The sequence below is a fragment of the Triturus cristatus genome, chromosome 4_2, assembly GCF_964204655.1.
Source record: "Triturus cristatus chromosome 4_2, aTriCri1.1, whole genome shotgun sequence".
Taxonomy (NCBI): Eukaryota; Metazoa; Chordata; class Amphibia; order Caudata; family Salamandridae; genus Triturus; species Triturus cristatus.
The window spans coordinates 405731471-405756533 of NC_140586.1; positions in this window are offsets into that span (position 1 = coordinate 405731471).

Genomic DNA, 25063 nt, shown 5'->3' on the forward strand with positions numbered 1-25063 from the left:
GCCTACTAGCTACCCCCAACAATTTAAAAAAAGGAATGATAAGTACCAAAGTTGTGGTTGCAGCAACTGCAATGACCCCAATCAAACAGACACAACACCAACTTACGTGTAAAATATCAAATTCAAAAGTCCTCAAATCCGATGATAATGATGCAGCAGACACAAAGAGTGATCCTTCCAGCTGAAATCCAAAGGCAGAATGAACAGGAGATGGACAAAGCACTGGGAGGAACCTGATGGACAGGAACAGGAAGTTGGAGACTCTGTGGCACTTCCTCCCTCTCCCCGCCAAAAGTTTTTTTTTAAAAAGGACTCCTTGCACAAAAAAGGACAGCCAAATGTCAATCAGAGGAGTTTTTTCCATCCAAATCATCATTTAGAGAAGGTTTTATGCAGCTAGAGTTAATATTCTTCTCCAAATCGAAAAGTTGTCGTGTTCGCGATCGCGACCTTCACCACACTTCCGCCGGATGTCGATAGCGAGTCCAAAATGACGTGTTCGCGATCTCAGACTCTTTGTCGCGGGGGAGATTGATGTGTTTACGACCTCACGCTCTCTCTCGCGGTGGAAAATGATGTGTTAGCGATCACAGACTCTCGTGGTGTCTGATGGCGAGGAGAATGATGTGATTGCGATCGTGAACTCTCACGGGATAGCGTGACCGGCTATCAACATCTCGTGGAGCACGCGAACGGATTGGAAAACTCATCGGTGAACGCAGGGATCCGGGTAAGGCAATCGCGCGCGCGAGAATGCATTTTCAAAGCGCACACATGAAAAAAATCTTCACAACGTGGAAAATAGCGGAAATTTGGGCATTTTCACGCTCTCCGCAGAACGTGAAAATGTCAAAATATCGCAATTCCATGAGCGGAACAGAATTTGATGCCCACCCTTACTTCTTAGGCTCTAGAGCAGCTCTGCTGACCTGGTTTCTCTGGCTCTACAGCAGCTCTGCTGATCTGGTTCTCTCCTCTCACGATGCACGCACCCGACTTCGTGAAAATATATTTAAAAATAATATAAGTTTATTATATGTAAAAATATATTATTTTTAGGAATATCTTAGATAATATCTTGCCCTAATATGTATATTAAAGACACATACATATAATTTTGGAACATACATTTTTTTTGCGGGAGTCGCGCACCCCAGCACGTATATGACATCACGCGGGACCCGCAACCGCGCAATCATCTCGTACTGTAATGCGCATGTGTCGCGAATGCACGGGAGCAGGAGTCGTGGACTGGTCGCATACCAATCGCGCACATCACGTGATAATAAATGTATATGATGTAACTGAAAAACACGCAGCCGTCGCACACCGTATGCGGATCCTTCATGACTTTTCTAAAATGGCGGCTAGAATGCGCGCACCCACCGTGATGTGTATGCTTTGAGTGCGCGACTCCGAAAAAAAATTGTAATTGTTTTTTTAAAAGAATATGATATAAATATATTAAAATAAAAAATGAAAACAGGAAAATTAATCAATATTTCAGTTTTATTTTTTTTTATTTTTTTTGCAATTTTCTGAAAAATATGTAATATTATTTAATGAATAAAACATTTATAAATAAACAGTTAAAAAACTGTAGAAAATCAGTACAAAAAATAGATATAACTACTATCACACTTAAAAATTAGCATTTAAAAAACCTTTGAAATTCACTGAAAAAGAACGTAGGTTTCAGAGACGTTATAGTTAGAAATTAGCATTTAAAAAAGCTTTGAAATTCACTGAAAAAACCATAGGTTTCAGAGACGTTATAGTTAGAATTTAGCATTTAAAAAACCTTAGAAATTCACAGAAAAAAACATAGGTTTCAGGGGTGTTATAGTTAGCTGGCCATTTCACTCATACAAAACCATAGAAATTCCTCCGTTATAGTTAGTTCTGAGAACTATAACTCGCGCGCCTGTAATGCACTGCTGATGATGTCACATATTGCATCATTCATGACATGGTCAGTGACATCACTGATGACATCTCAAATGACATCACTGATGACATCATCCATTTGACAATCTGATACACCTCATCATACACTAGTATAACCTTTCAACACTCACTGTAAAATACAGAGTACCATATTTGAAACCATTGACACACCAATACCAGTTACTACATACCCACTCACTGATTCCTAAGTCTACACACACAACTACCCATTCAACAACAGAATCATTTATACATGTAGTCACTAATTAATAGAACACTATCAAATGCACTTATACACATATATAGACATTGACACATCAGCATTCATCTTAGTCGGTTATGCAGTCATCCAATCACTCATGACAAAAATTAATCACACTTACATTTACTCACTTACACAATTATCCAACAACACCTCATTTATTCAAATACATAGTAACTCATAGCTAATATGTTAAAAATAACCATTACAATTATACACTCATTCATATAGTTACTCACACAATCACTGACTCTTACACATACTTATTTATATACATCAACTCTCACATACAATGCCTTTTATTTTTTTACTTTGTTGAAGATGTACAACTAAAACATATATTCGCTCACTATCACACAAATAAATACACTCAGTCACCCAAACAACCGTTTCCACATGCACTCTTAAACCTATACACCTAGTCAATCAACCATTCACACATCTATGCATAGAGTTACACACACCCCATCCAACCACACAAAAACTCAGCTTCCCATACAAATACTCACCCAACTAATCAATAACTAATATACACACTCATGTAGTTAGTGACCAACTGATTCAGCATGTTATACAACAGAGACAGCGCTGCACACATTCACATAGTTTAGTTACTAATCCATGTATTAAGTGAAACACTTTTCATTACTCACTTAAACAGACAGTCAGACAGCTACTAAATCCTCCATCCAGACAGTTATATATCCACTCAATCTTCAATACAGATTGGTATATATATAATACATATTTAAATTTCAAACTAAACCACATTCACTGTCATGTCATCAGTGATGTCATAAGTGATGTCATTTGCGATGTCATCAGTGATGTCATCAGTGATGTCATCAGTGATGTCACTGACCATGTCATGAATGATGCAATATATGATATCATCAGCAGTGCATTGCGGGCGCACGAGTTATAGTTAGCAGAACTAACTATAATGCCGGAATTTCTATGGTTTTATTCGAGTGAAATGGCCAGCTAACTTTAACACCCCTGAAACCTATAGTTTTTTCTGTGAATATATATATATATATATATATATATATATATTATATATATATATATATGTGTGTATATATATATAGTCACATACATATGTATGCCTACATATATACATATTCATAAATACAGACGTACACACACTTATATACACTCATATGCAGGTGCATTCCTATACAAATGCTATACTCATATCGATTCACTCATGCATAGTGTTAGAATGGGGAACCTCTGGTTGGCACAGGTAGGTACTTGTGACAAGCAGTGGTCCCTTCTTCTATTCAGGGCGAGAGAACTACCCTTTCAGAACAACCCCTGCTCACCCTATAGGTAGTGTGGCGCGAGCAGTCAGGGCTAAACTTCAGGGCGCTAGTCAGTTAAGCATTTATGATCACACACAGTAAACCACAACGATCCCCCACAAACGGACACCAGGCGTAAGTTGTATCAAAAATACGGATGCTTTATATAAAAGATTCTTTGTTACGCAGGCATGTACAAGACCATCAATAACGGTTGCGAAATGGAAGCCACAAGATGATAATTAGCCACTGTTCTTGTCTTTGGTAACTTATTCGATCACGAGCGCTTCACAGGGCTCGGTTGAGTCGGTCCAGTCACGATGATGCGCAGGGCACCCGGGATACAGTGATACGGGGAAATCAGAACGTTGCGGACCCCGAGTCCGATAGATAGTTCACTGTACCTGGGAACGTGCGATGTGCTTGGACGAGTCTTCAGGGGAGATGCAGGTTCTGCACCTCGTGGGTCTCCGGATCAAGAATTCAGCGGGCGGCTCTCGGTAGACAGGTGCGGCCCAGGGCCTCCGACACGGACTGTGCGGGAGGTCACTGCGGAGGGCGGCACGGTCAGACTCAGGCTGGGAGGTGAAGCGGGGCGGCCAGATACGTTACGACGTACGGGCGGCCGTCCGAGGCTTGATCTCACTTCCCAATTAGAAATCTGGCGGGAGGGCGAGAGGGCACCAGGCACGCTCCAGTGGCAGGCAGGTGACAGGGAAGCGGGGCGGCCAGCCTCGATGGGTCCAGAGCGACTCAGGTAGAGCGGGGCTCTCGGCGAGGGGAGGCAGCCAGGCTTCTGGGTGTCACGGCCCTAGGAGGGGTGGCAAGGTGCGCAGAGCACTCCGGCGGGAGAAAGCACACGGCTCGAGTTCTCAGACGAGCGGAGACACGGTGAACCCACTGGTCCTGGGGTTCAGTTCAGGGGGCAAGCTCTTCTTCCAAGCCCTTGGAGATAGTTGAAGAACAAAGTGCAAAAGTCTCTTTCAGTCTTTTTCCTCCCCTTCCTCAGCAAGGCACCTACTGCAGGCCAGTCCCTCAGGTCAGGGAAAGTTACTCCTCCTTCAGCTTCTTCCAGGTCCTTCTAGTCGGGCAGAGTTCCTTCGTGGTTCAATCTGGATCTGATTTCTTAGGAGCCAGGCTCCTACTTTTATACAGGGATTCTTTTGTTCTTTAGCGCCAGGGGGCCTGGGCCTGGCTCAGTCCAGTTTTGGAGCACTCTGTTGTGGTGACTCGGCTTGTTCCTTTCAGAAGCAGGGCAGAGACATCAGCCGCTCCACAGGGGGCGGCGCCGGCTTTGTGGTGGCAGAGCACAGGTCTATTCAAGAGTCAGGGTGTACTCCTCCCACCCATCCTGGTGTAATCTCTCTACCCACCACCTGGCAGCCAACCTGTCTCCTGGAATCCCCCAGCCCTGCTCCTGTACTGTTGCTAGGCAGAACACACACCCACAGCAGAGACGGACTGAGATGGTCAGGTACGCAAAGGCTAACTTACTAAAAGTAGCTTTTGCAAACCCAGGATATTAAAATAACCTTTACTAAAAGATGTATTTTATTATCCCTAGTTCAGGCATACTAAACATGACTTTCTACCATGCTCTCTGAGTCCACTGGGGTCACAGCGTGTAGCGATCCCAGCAGCCCATTCTGGCCTATGGATAGCAGGTAGCCTTCAATAGTGAAAAACGAAAATGGCTGTAATTCACTATTAAGACATGCCACACACATCAGGGCATGTCCTACCTTATGCCTACAATGCACCCTGCGCTTAGGCCTACCAGAGGGGTGACTAACATGTAGTTAAGGGAAGGTTTAGGGACTGGTAAGTGGGGACACTTGCTCAGTCAGCGCGACGGTACCAGACCACGCGCAGGTTCTGCAGTGGCAGACCCTAGACACATTTTACCCCGCTGCTTCGGTGGGTGGCACAATCAGTGCTGCAAGCCCACTAGCAGCATTTGGATATACAAGCCCTGGGCACCCCTGGTTCACTCTACTAGGGACTGATAGTAAACCAAATATGCCAAACATGGAAGTCAATTCACATAATACATTTTACCATAGGGAGAGCATATGCACCTTAGCACTGGTCAGCAGTGGTAAGGTGCCCAGAGTCATAAAACAGCCAACACCAGGTCAGAAAAAAATACAGGAGGAAGGCAAAAAGTTTAGGGATGACCCTGCAAAAAGGGCCAAGTCCAACACAACCCCCTTCCAGCCAAAACGCAGGGTAGACCAATCACCACCGTGATGGTCTTCCCTGCTTGGGGCGATAGAACAAGGACCTGGCCCGCAACTGCAGGGGCAGACTCCAGTTCTATGCCAATCTGAACCTATTGGACTCCCTCTGTCCATACTCTCAGGGCCCACCAAGCCAATCCATGGGGAACCCTTCTCCTCACCTGTGGACACCACCTGGGCAACACCTAACCTTAACCGGCCCACAGGTGTGTCCCAACAGACAGACAGCAAAATGCTACAGTGGCCACTGACAGTAGTCAGGGATGAGACCCAGGCCGTATGCCTCTCAGGGCTCTCAAACCTATGTGGTGCCAGGGAGCGGGGGGCAGTAGCCCCAGGTGCTTGGCACCCTTTGTCCATTCTCCCTCCTGTCAGGTCAGGTATGACATCCTGGCCCTGACCCACCAGCCCCAGGCCTGTACCCGGCAGCTGGACCAACGACTGGGGTGGCCTCTCCCACACCCGGTCCTACCTCTTGGGGCTCTGTACCCTCCCACCTGGAGTGGTATCCCCTTCCAGAATTGCCAGGGCACCTGGGGCAGGTGTCCTGCGCAATTCGCCCACCAGTTCAGGGGTTCTATCCTGCAACTGGGCGTCCAGGTCAGGGGGGACACCCTGAACCTGGCCCTCCAACCTAGGGTCTAAACCCTTCAGTTGAGCCGGGGTCAGAGGCGGGGACTCCCTCCCTCTGCACCCCCTTCCAGAGTACTGCCCACTCCCAACTGGAGTGGTACCCCTAGAAGCAACCTGGGTCAGGACACTGATTACCGTTGTCCCACCCTCCAGGTCAGATAACACCTGAACCCGGCTTCCCAACCCTGGGACCAACCCATGCGGTTGAACGCTTGCCTGGCGCACCAGGACTTCCCGGGGAGCACGCATGCCCCCCCTGAGGGTGACACATAACTCATGTGTCGTGTGACAGTCGGCCTGGCGCTGATCTCCTGACCCCTGTCCATCTGACAGTGCCTGAAGATCCCCCAGGACAGAAGTGATGTCACCATGGTCCTTTACTGGTGACGCAGCCCTTCTGGCTGGCCCCTGACCCAATGGTTCTTCCACTGGGGACTCTTTCCCCCTCTCACCCCTCACTCTGGACTTCTGCACCCTCCCAACTGGAGCGGTACTGCCAGATACCAGAACCGGGGGAGGCCTGCTTACAGACACTCCCCGTCCACAAGACACTAGGGGATCCCCCTCAACGGGCGGACCATCAGGACAGCCTAGGCTCCCCGCCTGGTGTTCCCTTAAAGAACCATCCAGGCTCTGAGACTGGGTTTCGGGCACCTGGGGGCACGCAGCCCCACACTCACTCCTTCTCCACTGAGACAGGACGTGAGCCCCTACACCCCTCCCACTACCATGGGACCTAACTGGGCTACTCTGCACCACTTCCGCCACTCTGGGTTGGAAGATACCTGAGCCACTCCCCACGGGGTCACTCCCCAATGCCTCTCCAGACCCTCTGGAATCCACCAAAAGGTCTGCCTCCAATGTGGGCTCTCTGCGGTCAGAGAACTCACCCTCACACAGGTGTTGGCATAGCTCTGGAAAACAGGGACTTACAATATGCTCTCCCACAATTGGATCACACAGCCCCCTAGCAGGGTTAACCAAACTATCCTTCACCTTACCATCCAGTGCCTCACACACGTACTCCACACCACTCTCCTGAGACTGGCAAGACAGTACCTGACTGTCTTTGTCACACAACCCACACTCTTCTGGGCGGTCTTCACACTCACCCACCAGGACTTCAATTTTGGGGGAACCCCTCTCCCTGCACCTCTCAGCTAGAGTCAGTAGAGTGTCCCTCCCTCCACTAGGACTATGAACCCCTGCGCCAGTTACCCTATTCCCTTCAGGGATACTGCGCACTACTGGAGCTACCTCATGCCCTTGAACCTCCTGGTGTATGTTAACCCCCTCCTTTAAGTCAGGCGCCACATCTCTGGGTGTGCGTACTACTCTCTCAGCACTATAAAATTCAATATTGCTGCCACCAGAGGGAAAGTTGTCTAAACTCTTGGCCTCGAGATCCAACTCCCTCATTCGTACTTCATGCTCCATGGCCAGCCTTTGTCTTTCCATTTCCATTCTCAGTTTTGCCATCTCCACTTCATGTGCTCTTGCAGCCCTCCTGTCGGCCATCTCCTCTGGCGACAGGCCTCTGCCAGGCTTAGAAGCACCTTCTGGGGGTATCACCTCCCGTGCATTCTCTGGGAACTTTGATTCGTGCCAGGCTCTCAGCGCTTTCACGTACTGATCCTTGTTGCCAAGTCCATTTTGCTTAATTCTGTACTTGGAGAGATATCCTTTCAGGACATCATTGGTGCACTTCCTCAGTGCCTCTGGCTCCCAATCGATGTCATCCACTCCGGAGAATACAGAGGACGCTCCGCCTCCACTGACTGAGCTAGGCATGGTTTCTTAAGGTGGAGATTCTTCTTTAGCAACAACTGTCAATCAATCTGTGGCTGCGTTATAGGTCTGCTCTACGTGGTGATCAATAATTCACTGTATGTAAATCATAAATGCAAATTCGAAATCCCACCGCTGCCACCAATGTTAGAATGGGAAACCTCTGGTTGGCACAGGTAGGTACTTGTGACAAGCAGTGGTCCCTTCTTCTATTCAGGGCGAGAGAACTACCCTTTCAGAACAACCCCTGCTCACCCTATAGGTAGTGTGGCGCAAGCAGTCAGGGCTAAACTTCAGGGCGCTAGTCAGTTAAGCATTTATGATCACACACAGTAAACCACAACGATCCCCCACAAACGGACACCAGGCGTAAGTTGTATCAAAAATACGGATGCTTTATATAAAAGATTCTTTGTTACGCAGGCATGTACAAGACCATCAATAACGGTTGCGAAATGGAAGCCACAAGATGATAATTAGCCACTGTTCTTGTCTTTGGTAACTTATTCGATCACGAGCGCTTCACAGGGCTCGGTTGAGTCGGTCCAGTCACGATGATGCGCAGGGCACCCGGGATACAGTGATATGGGGAAATCAGAACGTTGCGGACCCCGAGTCCGATAGATAGTTCACTGTACCTGGGAACGTGCGATGTGCTTGGACGAGTCTTCAGGGGAGATGCAGGATCTGCACCTCGTGGGTCTCCGGATCAAGAATTCAGCGGGCGGCTCTCGGTAGACAGGTGCGGCCCAGGGCCTCCGACACGGACTGTGCGGGAGGTCACTGCGGAGGGCGGCACGGTCAGACTCAGGCTGGGAGGTGAAGCGGGGCGGCCGGATACGTTACGACGTACGGGCGGCCGTCCGAGGCTTGATCTCACTTCCCAATTAGAAATCCGGCGGGAGGGCGAGAGGGCACCAGGCACGCTCCAGTGGCAGGCAGGTGACAGGGAAGCGGGGCGGCCAGCCTCGATGGGTCCAGAGCGACTCAGGTAGAGCGGGGCTCTCGGAGAGGGGAGGCGGCCAGGCTTCTGGGTGTCACGGCCCTAGGAGGGGTGGCAAGGTGCGCAGAGCACTCCGGCGGGATAAAGCACACGGCTCGAGTTCTCAGACGAGCGGAGACACGGTGAACCCACTGGTCCTGGGGTTCAGTTCAGGGGGCAAGCTCTTCTTCCAAGCCCTTGGAGATAGTTGAAGAACAAAGTGCAAAAGTCTCTTTCAGTCTTTTTCCTCCCCTTCCTCAGCAAGGCACCTACTGCAGGCCAGTCCCTCAGGTCAGGGAAAGTTACTCCTCCTTCAGCTTCTTCCAGGTCCTTCTAGTCGGGCAGAGTTCCTTCGTGGTTCAATCTGGATCTGATTTCTTAGGAGCCAGGCTCCTACTTTTATACAGGGATTCTTTTGTTCTTTAGCGCCAGGGGGCCTGGCTCAGTCCAGTTTTGGAGCACTCTGTTGTGGTGACTCGGCTTGTTCCTTTCAGCAGCAGGGCAGAGACATCAGCCGCTCCACAGGGGGCGGCGCCGGCTTTGTGGTGGCAGAGCACAGGTCTATTCAAGAGTCAGGGTGTACTCCTCCCACCCATCCTGGTGTAATCTCTCTACCCACCACCTGGCAGCCAACCTGTCTCCTGGAATCCCCCAGCCCTGCTCCTGTACTGTTGCTAGGCAGAACACACACCCACAGCAGAGACGGACTGAGATGGTCAGGTACGCAAAGGCTAACTTACTAAAAGTAGCTTTTGCAAACCCAGGATATTAAAATAACCTTTACTAAAAGATGTATTTTATTATCCCGAGTTCAGGCATACTAAACATGACTTTCTACCATGCTCTCTGAGTCCACTGGGGTCACAGCGTGTAGCGATCCCAGCAGCCCATTCTGGCCTATGGATAGCAGGTAGCCTTCAATAGTGAAAAACGAAAATGGCTGTAATTCACTATTAAGACATGCCACACACATCAGGGCATGTCCTACCTTATGCCTACAATGCACCCTGCGCTTAGGCCTACCAGAGGGGTGACTAACATGTAGTTAAGGGAAGGTTTAGGGACTGGTAAGTGGGGACACTTGCTCAGTCAGCGCGACTGTACCAGACCGCGCGCAGGTTCTGCAGTGGCAGACCCTAGACACATTTTACCCCGCTGCTTCGGTGGGTGGCACAATCAGTGCTGCAAGCCCACAAGCAGCATTTGGATATACAAGCCCTGGGCACCCCTGGTGCACTCTACTAGGGACTGATAGTAAACCAAATATGCCAAACATGGAAGTCAATTCACATAATACATTTTACCATAGGGAGAGCATATGCACCTTAGCACTGGTTAGCAGTGGTAAGGTGCCCAGAGTCATAAAACAGCCAACACCAGGTCAGAAAAAAATACAGGAGGAAGGCAAAAAGTTTAGGGATGACCCTGCAAAAAGGGCCAAGTCCAACACATAGGTACAGACAACAGGTACATATCTAGAAACACATTTTCATGCAATGCATAAATACACAAACATTGCCATATACAAAACTGCTTAATTTATTTATTTAAATAAATCCATATACATACAAACACGTATATATACACATAACTGTGTCCTTCCTATACAAAGTATGGATCCATGTACATACATATATGTACGTATACATTACAATGTCTCTAAATAGAAATATATACATGTGTAAAGAATAAATATAGATGCATTGTTATATAAATATCAGAGCTACATTTTTTCATGTCTTGCTCATAGGATTGCTGTAGATTCTTGTGTGGAGCATTGTGTACATGATTCCACACTGAGCAGAAGAAAACTATTTGCAGGTTAGTATCCTGCTGGTTTATGGTATCTTTTGTACCCCATAGCACAGCACCTAATTAATAAGCTGCGACATTGGGGTTGAAATTCAGACGTGCCAAAAGCAAAGAAATGATTTTTGGAAACACAAAGAAACAGGGCATCTAGTACAGCTGCAAATGCAGTTCCGTTCTGCAATAAAATGTCTCTCAAATGTGAATATTTGTCACAGCCTCCATTCATATCCCACTACTTGTAAAATGAAAATAATTGCAGCACTCAGACTGTAACTGCCAACCAGTCATCTCACTTTCAGTTCACAAAATGAAGGCAGAAGAGAGCTGTAAACCTCCACTGGGGCTATTGTGATGTCACTAGTCAACTGTAATTATCTATTGCAGGCAACTAGTGACATTTGTTTTTATTACAAGTAAATTGTGACATCAGAACTCACTTGTAATAAAAAATATTGGAAGGTTTTGTAGATATATTACTCTAATTCATGTTTCATATGGTTCACTCACAAACCCACAAAAATATTTTAACATGTCACCATACAACACATACTAGAAATGGAAAAGCAACTTTTATTTTATCTTTTCATGTAGGTTAATTGTTTCACAGGAAAGGCATTCAAAACTGATTCTATAAATGACATCAGCAGCACTTTTGACTCAGACATGCTCCTGCCTCAAGTAGGATGATTTCAATAAACATCGATCGGTCACTTATAGAATACTGAACAATGTGTTTCACAAATTGTGATCAATTCTTGCTTTCGCAATTATATGTACAAAATACTTTATATCATAATATAATAATTGATTATTATTATCAGGCCCAAAAGTTCCACCACTGATAACATCCTAGCATTGGGTTACCTGGCATATCAAGCTATACATCTGACACAACTGCCCCTCTTCTGCTGCTTTGTGGATTACAGTGAAGCATTTGACCGTGTAGACCGAGGGAAACTGTGGGTAAATCTAGACTCCTAGGGAATCCCCTGGCAGCTATTAAAAGCAAAAATAGCTCTATACCAGGGAACCTGGGTCCCCATAAAGACCAGCCAATCCACCGCAACAGAGAAGGTGCTAACCAACAACGGTCTGAAACCAATCTGTGTAATTGCCCCTCTATTATTTCATCTTTACACAGCAGACCTGGACAAAGCCCTAGATGGTGCATGCCTATAAACACCGAAGTTTGAGAAAGTGTATCTCCAAATCCTTCAGTATGCCATGATATCGCAATATTGGACCACACGCGGACCGGCCTACGGAAAACTCTTAACGCACACCACAACTACAATCAAGAGAATAACCTTATGGTGAACTAGGAGACCAAGATAGTTGTTTTTGGGAAGCACTCTTGAAAGTAAACTGCCCAATTGGCGCCTTGGCAATCAGCAAATAAAAACATGCTACCTTGGCGTCAGGCTATCAGACACGGCAACACCAACAGCCCACTTAAAACATCTATGACGTAAGGGGGCCGACATCAAGTACAGCTTAAAGTGCCTAAATCAGCTGCTACACAGTCCCACCGCAGATCCCATTCTGAAATTCCTGAGTGCCAAACTCATTCCCTTTATCAACTAGGGTTACTTAGCATTCCCCGGCGCATTCAACAGGTTTCTCATGCATTGTAACATTTCAGCTTATAAAGAGGTTCTAACACTCCCTCGACAGGCTAGGCTAGAAGATACAGAGTCAGACTGGAGCTGGGGCTCGCCTGCTTGGACGTCACATGTTCAGGGGACATAATTAAATACTACAACAGCACCTTGCATGCCCCAGCACTTTCATTAAAAGCCCAAATCAAAACAATTTTGAAGTGGCTGGCTCCCCATGGCAGGCACTGTTGGCAGAGGCTCTAAACATACTTCAAATTGAAGTTCAAAACCTGCAAAACTGTGATATCCCGCCCACCACATGAAAAAAATCAGTGAGCGCACAGGTTAAGAAAATTTAATTCAAAAGATATCTGGAAAGCCTACGCCACCAACTCAACTTCTCCAGACTGGACGCCTCCTATATCATGGGCAAACCCCAGCTTTCCTTCGAGCAAGCCTTGACCGTTCAAACCCTGAAGAAAATTTAATGTATGAGGCTTCTTGCATTACCAGTAGCGGACTTCAATCCATATTGGGCCTGGCGGGCCACCTAATTGCTTGCCGACTATGTAGCTCCTAATGTAAATCCCAGTTTCACCTCTTGTGTTGCTGTCCAAAATTGGCCAGTGAGCGACACCGTCTGGTAGTCCCCGTTTGCAGGACCCATGTCTTAGACATTGCAGAGAAGTCTCAGACCTGTGTTTTTCCATCAAAACAGTACAAATTGCAGCCAGATTAGGGAAATTCACAGATCCGGGTCGCCATCACAAATACAACCAAAGCCACCAGCAGAAATTAACTGGCATTTAGCCAGAACTACAGTGACTCCACAGCTCACACAGCACAGCAAAGAAGGAAATACAATCAATAAAGCTTAGAAGATCAATTGTGCACGTCAGACCATCAAAATCTATAGAACTGAGGTTAATGTCGATAAACCCCGGCTTCTACCATTGACACTCTTAAACGAAGTTTGGAAAAGTTAAAGTTGCACATTTAAACGAACACTAATCCACTGTGTTAAAGGGCTTGTCCAAGTTATAAAGGAACAATAGATGCAGCTACTATTTCAATGCACTAGCATTTCAGATTCAGCCTGGGCCCTGTTTTAATGATTTTATAAACCTTAGCGAATCCAGACAGTTTAGGTGGAATCCGCATGATGGTCACACATTTTAGAACTGTCTTTTTTTATCTTTTCTTTCTTTTTTATCCTCCTCTTCTCTTTCCCTCTTCATACAAAAATGCAGCAGATTGTAACAATTTTAATTAATTGAACAATAGAGTCTCGATCAATGCTATTAGCTGTATTAATACAATGAATCTTCAGTGTTTATGAACATTAACGTTCCACCCAAGATATTTACATTGAAAACTAATGTGTTCAAAAACCTGTGGGGAACCGGTGTTCAAAAGAACCTGCACTGAGCATTTTGGTTGGGAGGACAGTGAGGGTTGGATGATATACTCAGTGGGCTTTACCGCGCTAACAGGGGGTTCAGCAAGCAAGACTGACCCTCTGCTATCATTGAGTGCTCCTCCAAGTCCCGTCCAAGTCCCCCCTTTTACACTCTAATGCTTGCCACAATGGGAGCCTCAGGGAATTGATCGCAAACAGCTTGTGACACTGAACTGAAGCTCTTAGGAACCCGCTTTGTGCAATTTATTTGGGGGCAAAGTGGACTCAAAAAGTAAGTAATGGGCTTTTGAATGTTACGGAGGATCTCAGCAAGGAAGAAGACCATTTCTCTGCTGCCATTGTCTGTTTGTAATGTTCCATCCATGTCATACCTCCCTGACTCTAAAGCTATTCACTTTTGGATCCTTTGGTGAATGAACTTTAGGCCAGTGTGGGGCTAAATTTAATCATTGGCTGAATCATAAAAACCTTTACTGTGCACTCTAGGGGATAGCGAGGGTATGGTGAAGTTAATAGATGGACTTCAGAATGGTGACAGAGGGCCTTGTGAAGACGGCCATTGCTTTGCTTCCATTGGCCATGGCTGCTCAGTCAACCTCAAGTATGCTCCCTTGAATTTAAGCTGTACATGTTGTGAGCTTAAGGGAGTTGTTTTTTAACAACGTGTTGAAGTGATCTGTTGCTCCTAAATCCCTTCACTGCATACTTTGGCAGGGGGCTAGGGAGGATCATGTGAAGTACTTGGAAGACTTCAGAATGATGAAAGAGGGGGCTGGCAAAGAGGATTAGCCTCTCCCACCATTGGCTATCACGGCAATGTCACACTCATATCTGGCTCCTTGACCCTAGGGCTTCTAAGGGAAGAAAGGTGTTGCTTCTTGGAACCTCACTTTGCAGTTTGTTTGAAGACTATGAGCTTCAATTTAATGCTAAGTGGGCTCGGAAGTGATGACCGAGGGTTCAGCAAGTGAGACTGGCCCTCTGCAGATACCGGCCAACTGCTTTAACACCCGGTTCCTGCATGCATGGCTGTAAAGCTCCACGTGTTGGGAGTGTAGATGCCATATCACAAAACAGTTTTGACTGGAGATAATTCATGTCCTTGATGATAAATTAAGGTGCAAACAACTTTTACCACATTATAAAAGTGGACTTAGGGAAGTGGTAATTATTGATTGCTAGCTCATATTAGCTTTAGTTTTGGTGGTGCCGTCTTTTGATGTTTTTGTGCTGCTTTGTTAATGTGATGCATTACTTCAATGGGGTGTTGCGGTTTTCTGTGGTTGTTATGTTTCGTACTGTTTAGACTGTTTTGTTTGGTTCTGTTTGTGCTTTGGAGAAATCAATAAATGCTTCTGCATTTCATGCCAAATGAATCATATGCCTTTAAAGTTCATGTGCCTAAATAGTGGTAAAATAGTCCAGCCCCTGCTCTTCAGCTCGTAGACTATTTAAGACCCCAGTCAAACTACAACTGTGGCAGAGAACATGTCTCATATTAGAACTTGCAATGGGCACTTTATGCAATAGGTCCATAAACATGTTACTTTCAAACCCCTTGTAGAACTAAACGGTTTCTTACGAGAACCCATCGTGTACTTTGTTAGAGGGTAGTTAGGGGGAGGTGAAGTACTTAGTGGGAGTAACAATGCCGATGAAGGGTCATAGCATGAACAACTAGCCCTCTTGTGCCATTATCTGATTGCTATAAAGTCAATCCTAAGAAGCACTTCCATGATTCTAATTCTCCATGCATTGGGAGAGTTTGGGAATTGCTCTTTAAAGTGTGTGGAAATGAACTGCTGTTTGTAAGAACCTGCACTATGCACTTTTCTTGAGAGATAGTGAGAGTTAGGTGGCGCATGTAAGACACTGAGTTATTGGTTGAGGCTGGTGGAAGCTCCACTCATGCAGCAATCACAATCATTGTCAGTATAAACCACAAATAGTCTCTAAATTAATCTGTTCTCAACCCTCTGGTAGCTTGCCACAAAGCAGTCAGTCTTAACTTAAAGGCAATGTGAAAAGTATTTATGCAGCACACAAACAGTAATAAAGCTAAAACACAACACAAGAAAAATCCCAAACCAAAATAAAAAAAGAAAGTACATTTTAATAAATATAATGATATTAGAGTGACAAAAATCCAATCATTCAAAAAAGATAGAGTCAATATTAAATTATCTAAGTAAAAGTTGCACCAAAAAGCACAAAGCACCACTCACATGTTCAGGCCAACTGCAATGGAGCACGGGTTGGCTAGAAGGACCAAGTTAGTTCCACTGAAATGTTACCTTCAGAGTCCAGTGGAAACAGCTCTGTTTGTGGTGGAGGTGGGCCAGAGGAGCAGCTAGAACATCGCAGACAATCATTGCTGTAGTGCCAAAAACAGGTTGGGCTTTACAGCCTGTCTTTGCTGTAGAGCAAAGAACCATTTAGGTATTGCTGATTGTCGTTGCTGTAGCTTCGTATTGGTGGTCACTATGGGCTGGTGTTTCTGTATCGCAAAGTGGAGCTTTTTCATTGCCTGTCATCATTGGCAGTCACTGGAAGTTGCTGGTGGTGCAAAAAGCAAACCTCAATGGAACTTTGCATTGGCAGTCGTTGCTGGCAGCAGAGTGTTTGCATAAATGGACTTATTTGTGGTCGCATGAAGCCCAAACTTCAGGACCTTCATTTTTTTTTGCATAAGAGTGCACTTTAATGCCAGTGATCAGGGGCTCACTTCAGAAGAGGCCAGCAGAGCTTAGGTAGGTGCAGGCAGGACCAGTTGCAGTAGGTCAGTAAGGCAGCTGCATGGATGCCTTTGAAGCTTGAATGTCCCTGTAGCTTACACAGGAGGTCAGCCAGCTGATCCTTAGAATCACTCTGGGTTAACCTGGGATGAAGGTAAGAAGGTTCAGTCTTCATTCTCAGACAGGAACTTAGTAGTTAGCAGCAGGACAGTCCTCTGGCAGCATGGCAGTCCTTCCAATGTAACTTCCACTGGCCCAGGAATGTTCTGAAGAGTGGTTCTGGATGTCCCATGTTTAGACCTGGTGTCATCCTTTGTTTGAAGGGAGAAATGCGCATGCACGGGCGCCCGCGCATGCACATTCGTGAGGAAGAAGCTATCCAGGAAGCAGCAAGATGGAGTTCCGGGACGCGGCAGCTCAGGTAAGTAATTTTCTTTATCTAATGTTTCTGAGTAATTGTAAAATGAGGGCGGGAGGGAGGCGGGTGGCGAGCAACTCTGCTCGGCCGCGGGGTGTGCATAGTCTGCCCCTGTTACGCCGACTTTGCGCAGCACGAAGTGGGCAGTACTACGCACACTCCGTGGGTGGAGCGGAGCACTGCGCCCACCCTTACTTACAAGTAAATTACATGTGCAAATTAGGTGAAGGCCAATTTTACCACGTTCAAAGGAGAGAGCTTGAGCACTTTAGCACTGCTTAGCTGTCACAAATTGCACAGTCCTTAAGCCAACAAAAAAGAAATCAGAAATACAGGCACATTGAGGGAAAAAGGTTTGGGGGAATACCATGCCAAGGATGTCAGGTCTAACAAATTAGTAGGCTACAGAATGCTCACAGAAGATCTCTGCAAGGAATACTGACTCTCTTATGCTATTGGGTGTCCACTTCAAAGTCCTATCTTCATCCCACCTCCACAATTCCAAAGTGTTGGCAACTTCTGAGAGTTGGCTTTTAAACCACATGTGTAGTTGAACTCCTGGTCTCCCTAGATGCGCCACGTTGTAAATGGGGCACATTGTTTGCGCCACCGTTGAGTCAAAAAAAGTGACGCCATGGCGGCGCAAAGAGGCACAAGGGGATTGTAAATCTGCCCCTTAGAGTGCTTCGGAATGTTGTCTAAGGGTCGCTGCAATAACCATGTGTTGCTATTGACTACCCTGCCAAAGACTGTTAGTGGTCCTGTGCCCTTGATTCTAAAGGGCCACAAGTCGATAATTAGTAACGCATCAGCAGACGAGGTGTCTCTGATCAAATGGTAGAGAGATAGCAAGTGCTCTTGTGGGCTCATTATGTCAAATAGTAGGTTATTTTTGTGTCACAGAGGATAGGAAGTATTTATTCGTTATTGATTGGAAATATAGTTGAGTTACGGATTATTATTAAACTGAAATACAGTCAGCTTTGCTCTCCCTCTATAGGTATCAGGGTGATCCAGTGAAAGCAGGTTCAGAAGGCTATGCTTCCCCTTCGAATAACTAAAGGATAACTACATTTACAATATTTGCCTGCACTCCAACAATTCAAAAAGAAGCCCAGGGAAACTTAGATTTACACATATTCTCCAAAAGAAGCTGACAGCCACTTAAAGGACAACTCAAAAAATTGAAATAATGAACATTACATTGATTGACGTTTAGGCCCAAATACACATGGCAGATGCTAAGAAAGGGGATGGTGCTAAAATATACTCATTTCCCCCTATTCATCATATAAAGGTTCTTTTAATATTAAGTGGAGGAAGCAGTTTCTCTGATTTTCAGATGTGTCTGCACGACTTCTGGATTGATAATAGCATTGAGCTTCCAAAGTAATGGTTTTCTCTGATACATGAATCTTTCTCCAATTTGACTTTGATGCAGTCTTTTGTTAGTACAATTATGTCAGCTATGGTGCATGAAGGGAGTTCTGTTCTTACACCTTTCCTTTCCATATACAATAACACAAATAAACATTGACAAAAGCAATAGTTCTTGACTCTAAAAGGCAAACCTATTGACTTTGCCATTACTTTTTACCAATCACATGATTATGCATGCATCCTGACACAGATGTGTCCAGCAATTCTGTAATAGTTTTCTATTGAAGAAAACTGATAGCATGACGGCCGTTGATAGACATGTATGCGTTGTCAGGTGCGTCAGGATGTATGTGTGTTTAGGTGTTCTGATTCATTGAGGCCATTTTAAATTACCATTTTAAAATGGCAGGTGACCATTAGATTACATTTTTTTAAAGTGAAATACAAGATGCACAAAGTGAAAGAGTAAGGAAAACGCCCAAGTGCACTATGCATTGGCTGGACCTTCATAAATAAAATAGAACATTGAGGGTCGTGGGGAGCAGAGAAGGACAGTTGATGGAGCCATGGGAGTGAAAACAGAACTCACTGCAAGAAACAGATTAAAAAGCAGGGTGAAACTAGCGAGGAAACACATGTGGTTCCAAGGATTGCTGAATACAAAATAAAACAAAGAGTCCCCTCAATTCTGCAGTGGAAGGATACAACTCATCCAATTAGATGACTTCGATACGGAAAGACTCCCAGGAGGGACAAACACAAGGATAGAGAGGAAAGCCATTGAATCAAGAGCAAATCACTGAGATAGACAACAAAGCCATCTAGTCATGAGCAAGGGTCTGACCAATAGTCCTTTCTAAGTATATGTTGTGTATGAGTAATAATTATTTATGCAACTTGACTTAAAACCTTGCTTGTTGGAATCCTTACTTCGTGGATGATGGTCGATAGATGTAGAATGTGTGGTGTGTTATATTGAATAACAGATTTTATGTAGATTAATGAAACTCAACGCTCATCAATAGTTGTCTGGTTACTGTGACACTCAACAACAGCGTACTCAATCATAATTCAGCAAGCATTGGAATGTTGGGGAGGCAAGATGGCCGCCGACTATCCGTAGGAAGCAGCAGCCCCTAGACCTGCTCCCGATAATTTTCTATTGAAGATACACTGATGTGATGGAATCTCAATTGGAAAGTTTGGAGAGTAAGGGGGAGTGAATTGAGTCAAAGAAACCGAGAGGGCATTGAAAAGAAGAGATGCTCTGGGAGCCAAACATCTTTGCATCATGGCTGATTAAGAGATTGGGTAAGAAGCGGACTGCACGGAGCAAGCTGACGGCGTTGATAAAGCTGGTGGTCAACTGTGTCTCAGAATATCACCCAAGGGGCAGAAGTGACCTCAGTCGTGACATGGCCCCGAAAGTACAGAGGGCAGTGAAGGAGGTCGCAGGAAGACAAGAGGCGCCGGGGAGTGACTCTGATATGCCAGCCGCAAACCTAAGAGCCAAAAATCACCGGAAGGGACAGGCACGAAAAGAGGCTGCTAGACTGCGTGAGGAGGAGCGCTTGGCTGCAAGCGAGAGGCGAAGACAGGATCGAGAGGTTGAACACAGTAGGAGGAAGGTGCTGCCTGGAAAAGGAGCATCCAACAGAGTTACGAGTGGCGAGAGGCAGAAAGATAGCTCCTTTCGGCAATAGACATTATATGAATCTTTTACCTTGGTTCACCCAGAGCTAATTTTGGTAACTGCACCTGTTGACGGACTTGCAGAGGGAGAAGCTACGGGAGAGACGCTGGCGGTAACTCTGGGGATGACGGCGGCTCAATTGGAGGCCCCAGCAGCGCCTGCGGAGATGAAAGCTGTGGAAGGGATGCCGGTGTCGGCAGCAGCAGCTGCTCCGTTACTGGCCTCAACAGAAGTTACAGAGCTAGTTGACATCGCTCCTCTTGTAGGAGGAGCAGGCGGGGGTGACGTGATCGACGCGCAAGCTGTCAGCGCGCAGTCAGACTTTGCGGAGATTCAAACACCGGCACCGACACCAATAGCAGCAGCGGGTGATAGGGGAGTAGGAGAACCGCTCGGTGAGGCTGATTTGTTGGCTGCAACAAAATCTTCGGAGGTGGAAACAAATTTGCTGGAGGGTAGCCCCAGGCGGGGTGACAGGCAAATAGCTGGGAGCACAGGAAGGAAAAAGGAGACGGAGACGGAGGGTTGGAAGGATGGTGCACCTGCTACAATAAATAATCAGTCCCTTGGCTCTGGCTATGAGGAGAATGGGTCAACTCCTAAGAATCAAGATGCATTGCTTAACTCCCAAGAGAAGCAAAGGAAGGAGGATGGCGGTAAAAACGCTGGGAGTAGCGGCGCCATTGCCACTACACAGAAAGATGTCCAAGTTGTGAATAGATCTACTATTCATGATAATTTAATCAACTGGGATTGTGTGACTAACCAGTCACAGTCAGCAATTGGTGGCGCATGTTGGAAACAGAGGTATTAGAGATACTCAGTTGAGATCTACGGGCTCACCGAGCGACGATTGCTTTTACACAGGAGTTGATGAAAAGGATGGGGGGCTAGAGGACACAGGCTCCAGTACTGGCTCATCTACAGATTTCTCGATGGAGAGCTGCTCAGAGGAGTTAGACTCAGAGGCCTCAGAGCTGTCAGAGGCGATGGTGGGGAAAAATACTGCTTCAAGGAAGAATCACGCAGTGAAGTCAAAGGTGAATCCCAGCAGACCAAGGGGGGGGGCCGCGAAGGAGAACAAAAAAGATGGGGTATCCACCACAAGGAGATATTGCAAAGAGGTTAGTGTGGGAGGCGTCAGCTACCTCACAATCGATTTTGGGGGGTGCCTCAGCCGGAAAACAGCTACACTCAATCCAGGAAAAAGCCGGAGGGCAACCTACTGGTCAAATGGAGGGGCACACGGATAAGTTTGATTTGTTACTCACAACTCTGAAACAGATCCAGAGAGAGGCTCGCCTGGAGAGCAAAAGGGCAAAACATGCGAATAAAAAAATTGAGACCTCGCTCCGCAAGGTCGATAAGCTATATGAAGAAGTATCTAGTAGACTTGAGGAAGTTGAAGAGAGAACTGGCAAAGTGGAGGAGGAGGTGGTGACGCTGCAAGAGTTTAGACAAAAGCAGGAGAAAACAGCATTGGATGTCCTCTGGAAGCTTGAAGATCTTGAGAACAGGCAGATGCGTAATAACATAAGAATTCTTGGTGTGGAGGAAGGGAGGGAAGAGGGAGACATGCGGGCTTTTGTGGTGGAGTTGTTGAAAGGTGCGTTCCCGGAGATGGATAATTGGGATTGGGATAAGGAGGTGCAGCGCGCACATAGATTTCCGCTGGTTCAGAGGAAGAATATGTCAGGAGCCAAATCTAGAGCCATTTTAGTCTATGTGGGGAGCTACTTACTGAGGGAGGAGATAATCATGAAAGCCAAATCAATGAAGAAACGAACATATAAAGATATCTCCTTCTTTGCCCGCCCAGACTTTTGCCACAAAACAGTTGAGAGAAGATGGCAAATGAGGCAACTTATTACACCGTTTCTGAACATTGGGTGTGAAGCGTATTTAATGTTCCCATCACGTCTTAAAGTTATCGTTAACGGACAGACCAGGGTGTTCTTCTCAGAAATTGTGGCACAGGAATATTTAATTTTTTTGAACGAAGAGAAGGGGCGAAGGGGAGAAAGGGAGCAAAACAGGCAAAGTGATTGAGTTGCAGCTATCAGGAACACAGAACGCCTGACATAGTATCATCCATAGTGACATAGCAATATCCCCCAAAAAGGGGGGGGAGGGGAGGGAGGGAAAAAGTTAAGAGTAAAAAGAAATGAAATGAAATGAAAAGAGGGGAAATAGATTTGACTGCAAAAAGTGGGGTTATCACATCAGTGTAGAATGATTTGAAGGCTTAAGATGCGTGGGCAGGTTGGGGGTGCTTCCCGGGAGGACCGGCTGTCACGCATAGGTCGGGATCGACCTATTTGCCAGTAAGGGGGGGGGGCGGGGAGAGTGGGTTGGGGCACTTGGGGGGGGTACAAGGCACGGTGTGCATAGAACAGGTAGGGCTAAAGAGGCAAAACAGGCAAAACAGGCAAGGAGGATATAAGGAGAGGGTAAGAAAGCTGTCAGCAGGTTCAAGTAACTGGAAAACGGCGAGTACATGCAAGCAGAGGGAGGCTAATCTAGGGGGGGAGGGTCAGAAACCAAAAAAGATAATTCAAGGAAGGAGAAAGGATGCGAGTAATGATATCTCTGGGTCCTCATGGGTATTAGGTGTGTAACGTGGAACGTGTGTGGGCTAAATGATGCACAAAAAAGAATGAGAATCTCCATTGCCTTAAGGCAAATGAATGTTGATCTGGTTTTCATGCAGGAGACACATATAATGGACACGCAGGTGTACCTGTTGAATCAGATGGGATTTTACTTATTAGTGAGCTCCAAACAGGGGGTGAAGAAGAGAGGGGTAGCTATCCTTGCTAGGAATAGGAATATTGCGGTAAGGAAGAAAGCGCAGGATCAGTGGGGGCGGTGGGTTATGGTAGAGTGTCTCTTGGATGGGGTATGGAGTGGACCACGCTTATTTCTGTATATGGGTCCACGGAAGATGATCCGGAAATCTTTCAATTCTTAGATGTAGAATTGGCTACCTGGGCCCCGAGAGTTATTATAGCAGGGGATTTTAATATTAACGGGTCAGATGGGCTAGGGCAAGGCTCCTTTGGTAAATATAAAGGAAGGAAGAAAAGAGTGAGCCGGGCAGTGGAAAACTTAATTGTAAATTATGCCCTAATAGATGTCTGGGGGATTAAATGAATGGCTGACAAGGGGTACACATATTATTCAGCCCCACATCAAGTGTGTGTCAGGTTAGATTATTTTTTGGTCTCTAGCTCTGATGTCTCGACTGTACAGATAGGTAAATTACCAAGGATATTTAGCGATCATAACCCACTAATACTTACAATTTTAAGTAAAACAAATGAGAGACAGCGTACTAATTGGACGTTTGAAAGGGGACTGTTAAAAGATGAGGGTTATGTAGGACACATGACTAAGTGGATCAAAGATTTCTTCCTGATTAATAGAGGTAGTGCGGCAGAGGGGGTGGTTTGGGATGCCTTTAAGGCAGGAATCCGGGGCGAGACAATGAGCTTCAGCTCCTATAAACAGAAGCAAGAACGTTCAAGGGGCGAGGAGGCAAGGGGAAAAGTGATCGAGGCGGAGGCAGAACTAGAAAGTTGTCTTTTGAATGGTATCCAAATTGACAATGCATGGAATGAGCTACTCAAGGTTAAAGGGGAGGCTGAAAGGGATGTGGCTATTAAAGCGGCAGAATTGTTCACGTCAAAAAAGTGCTATGAGTGTAGTGAAGCCGTAGGTAGACACCTTGCTGTTCGGGCAAGACAGCAAGAGTCTGTGGGAATAATAAGGGAGATAAGGGATACAGCGGGCGGGCTACATACGGACTCGGAGGAAATTAGAGATGTATTCAGGAGCTTTTATGAGAGGCTATACACTGATGATCTGGGGGATATTGATAAACAGGCTTTGAATGAGTATTTTGAAGGGATACCTGGGGTAGCATTGGAGGAGGAGGAGGAGGAGTGTTTGGAGGGGACATTGCAATTAGAAGAAATAAAAGAGGCAGTTTGGAATTTGCCGGCGGGCAAGGCAGCAGGACCGGATCAAATCCCGGTTGAATTTTATCGGGTTTTCTGGGGGGCACTGAAGGAGGTTATAACAAATATAATGCAGCAGGCGCAAGCAGGATCCTCAATCCCTGCATCGTGGGGGGGTGCGGTGATTGTGATAATACTTAAAAAAGGGAAACATCCGGTGGAGCCTGGGTCTTATAGATCAATCACTTTAATGAACTCCGATGCAAAAGTATTTTCTAAGGCATTGGCAACAAGACTAGCAGGAGTGATTGCTAACACTGTGAGCAGAATGCAACATGGTTTCATTCCAGGAAGGGGGACAACTCATCATATTCGTAAAGTGATTACTCTATTTGACGCGACGGAAGTTACAGGAGACCCGATGGCTGTTATGCTACTGGATGCGGAAAAAGCGTTCGATCGGGTCTCCTGGGGCTATCTATGGGGGGCATTGGAAAGATCTGGTGTAAAGCAGGGATTTATTAAATCAATTAAGGCATTGTATCTGAATCCTGTTGCCTCCGTTCGGGTCAACGCAGGGTGTACGAGGCAATTTCAAATAGGTCGCAGAACAAGGCAGGGGTGTCCTTGCTCACCACTGCTGTTTGCCATCTACATGGATCCATTTATACGGCGAATTGAGGCATGTGGTTTGGTTAGTGCTTTCCCTACCCTAACTGGGCAGTGTAAAGTTTTAGCCTATGCTGACGATGTCGCAGTGGTCACACCAACACCAACGGAGTCCGTTAATCAAATCGAAATTGAGGCCACAAAATTTGGGTATATCTCGGGGTATAGGTTAAACACGGGAAAGACTCAAATAATTAAAAACAGATTTGCCATCTGTACT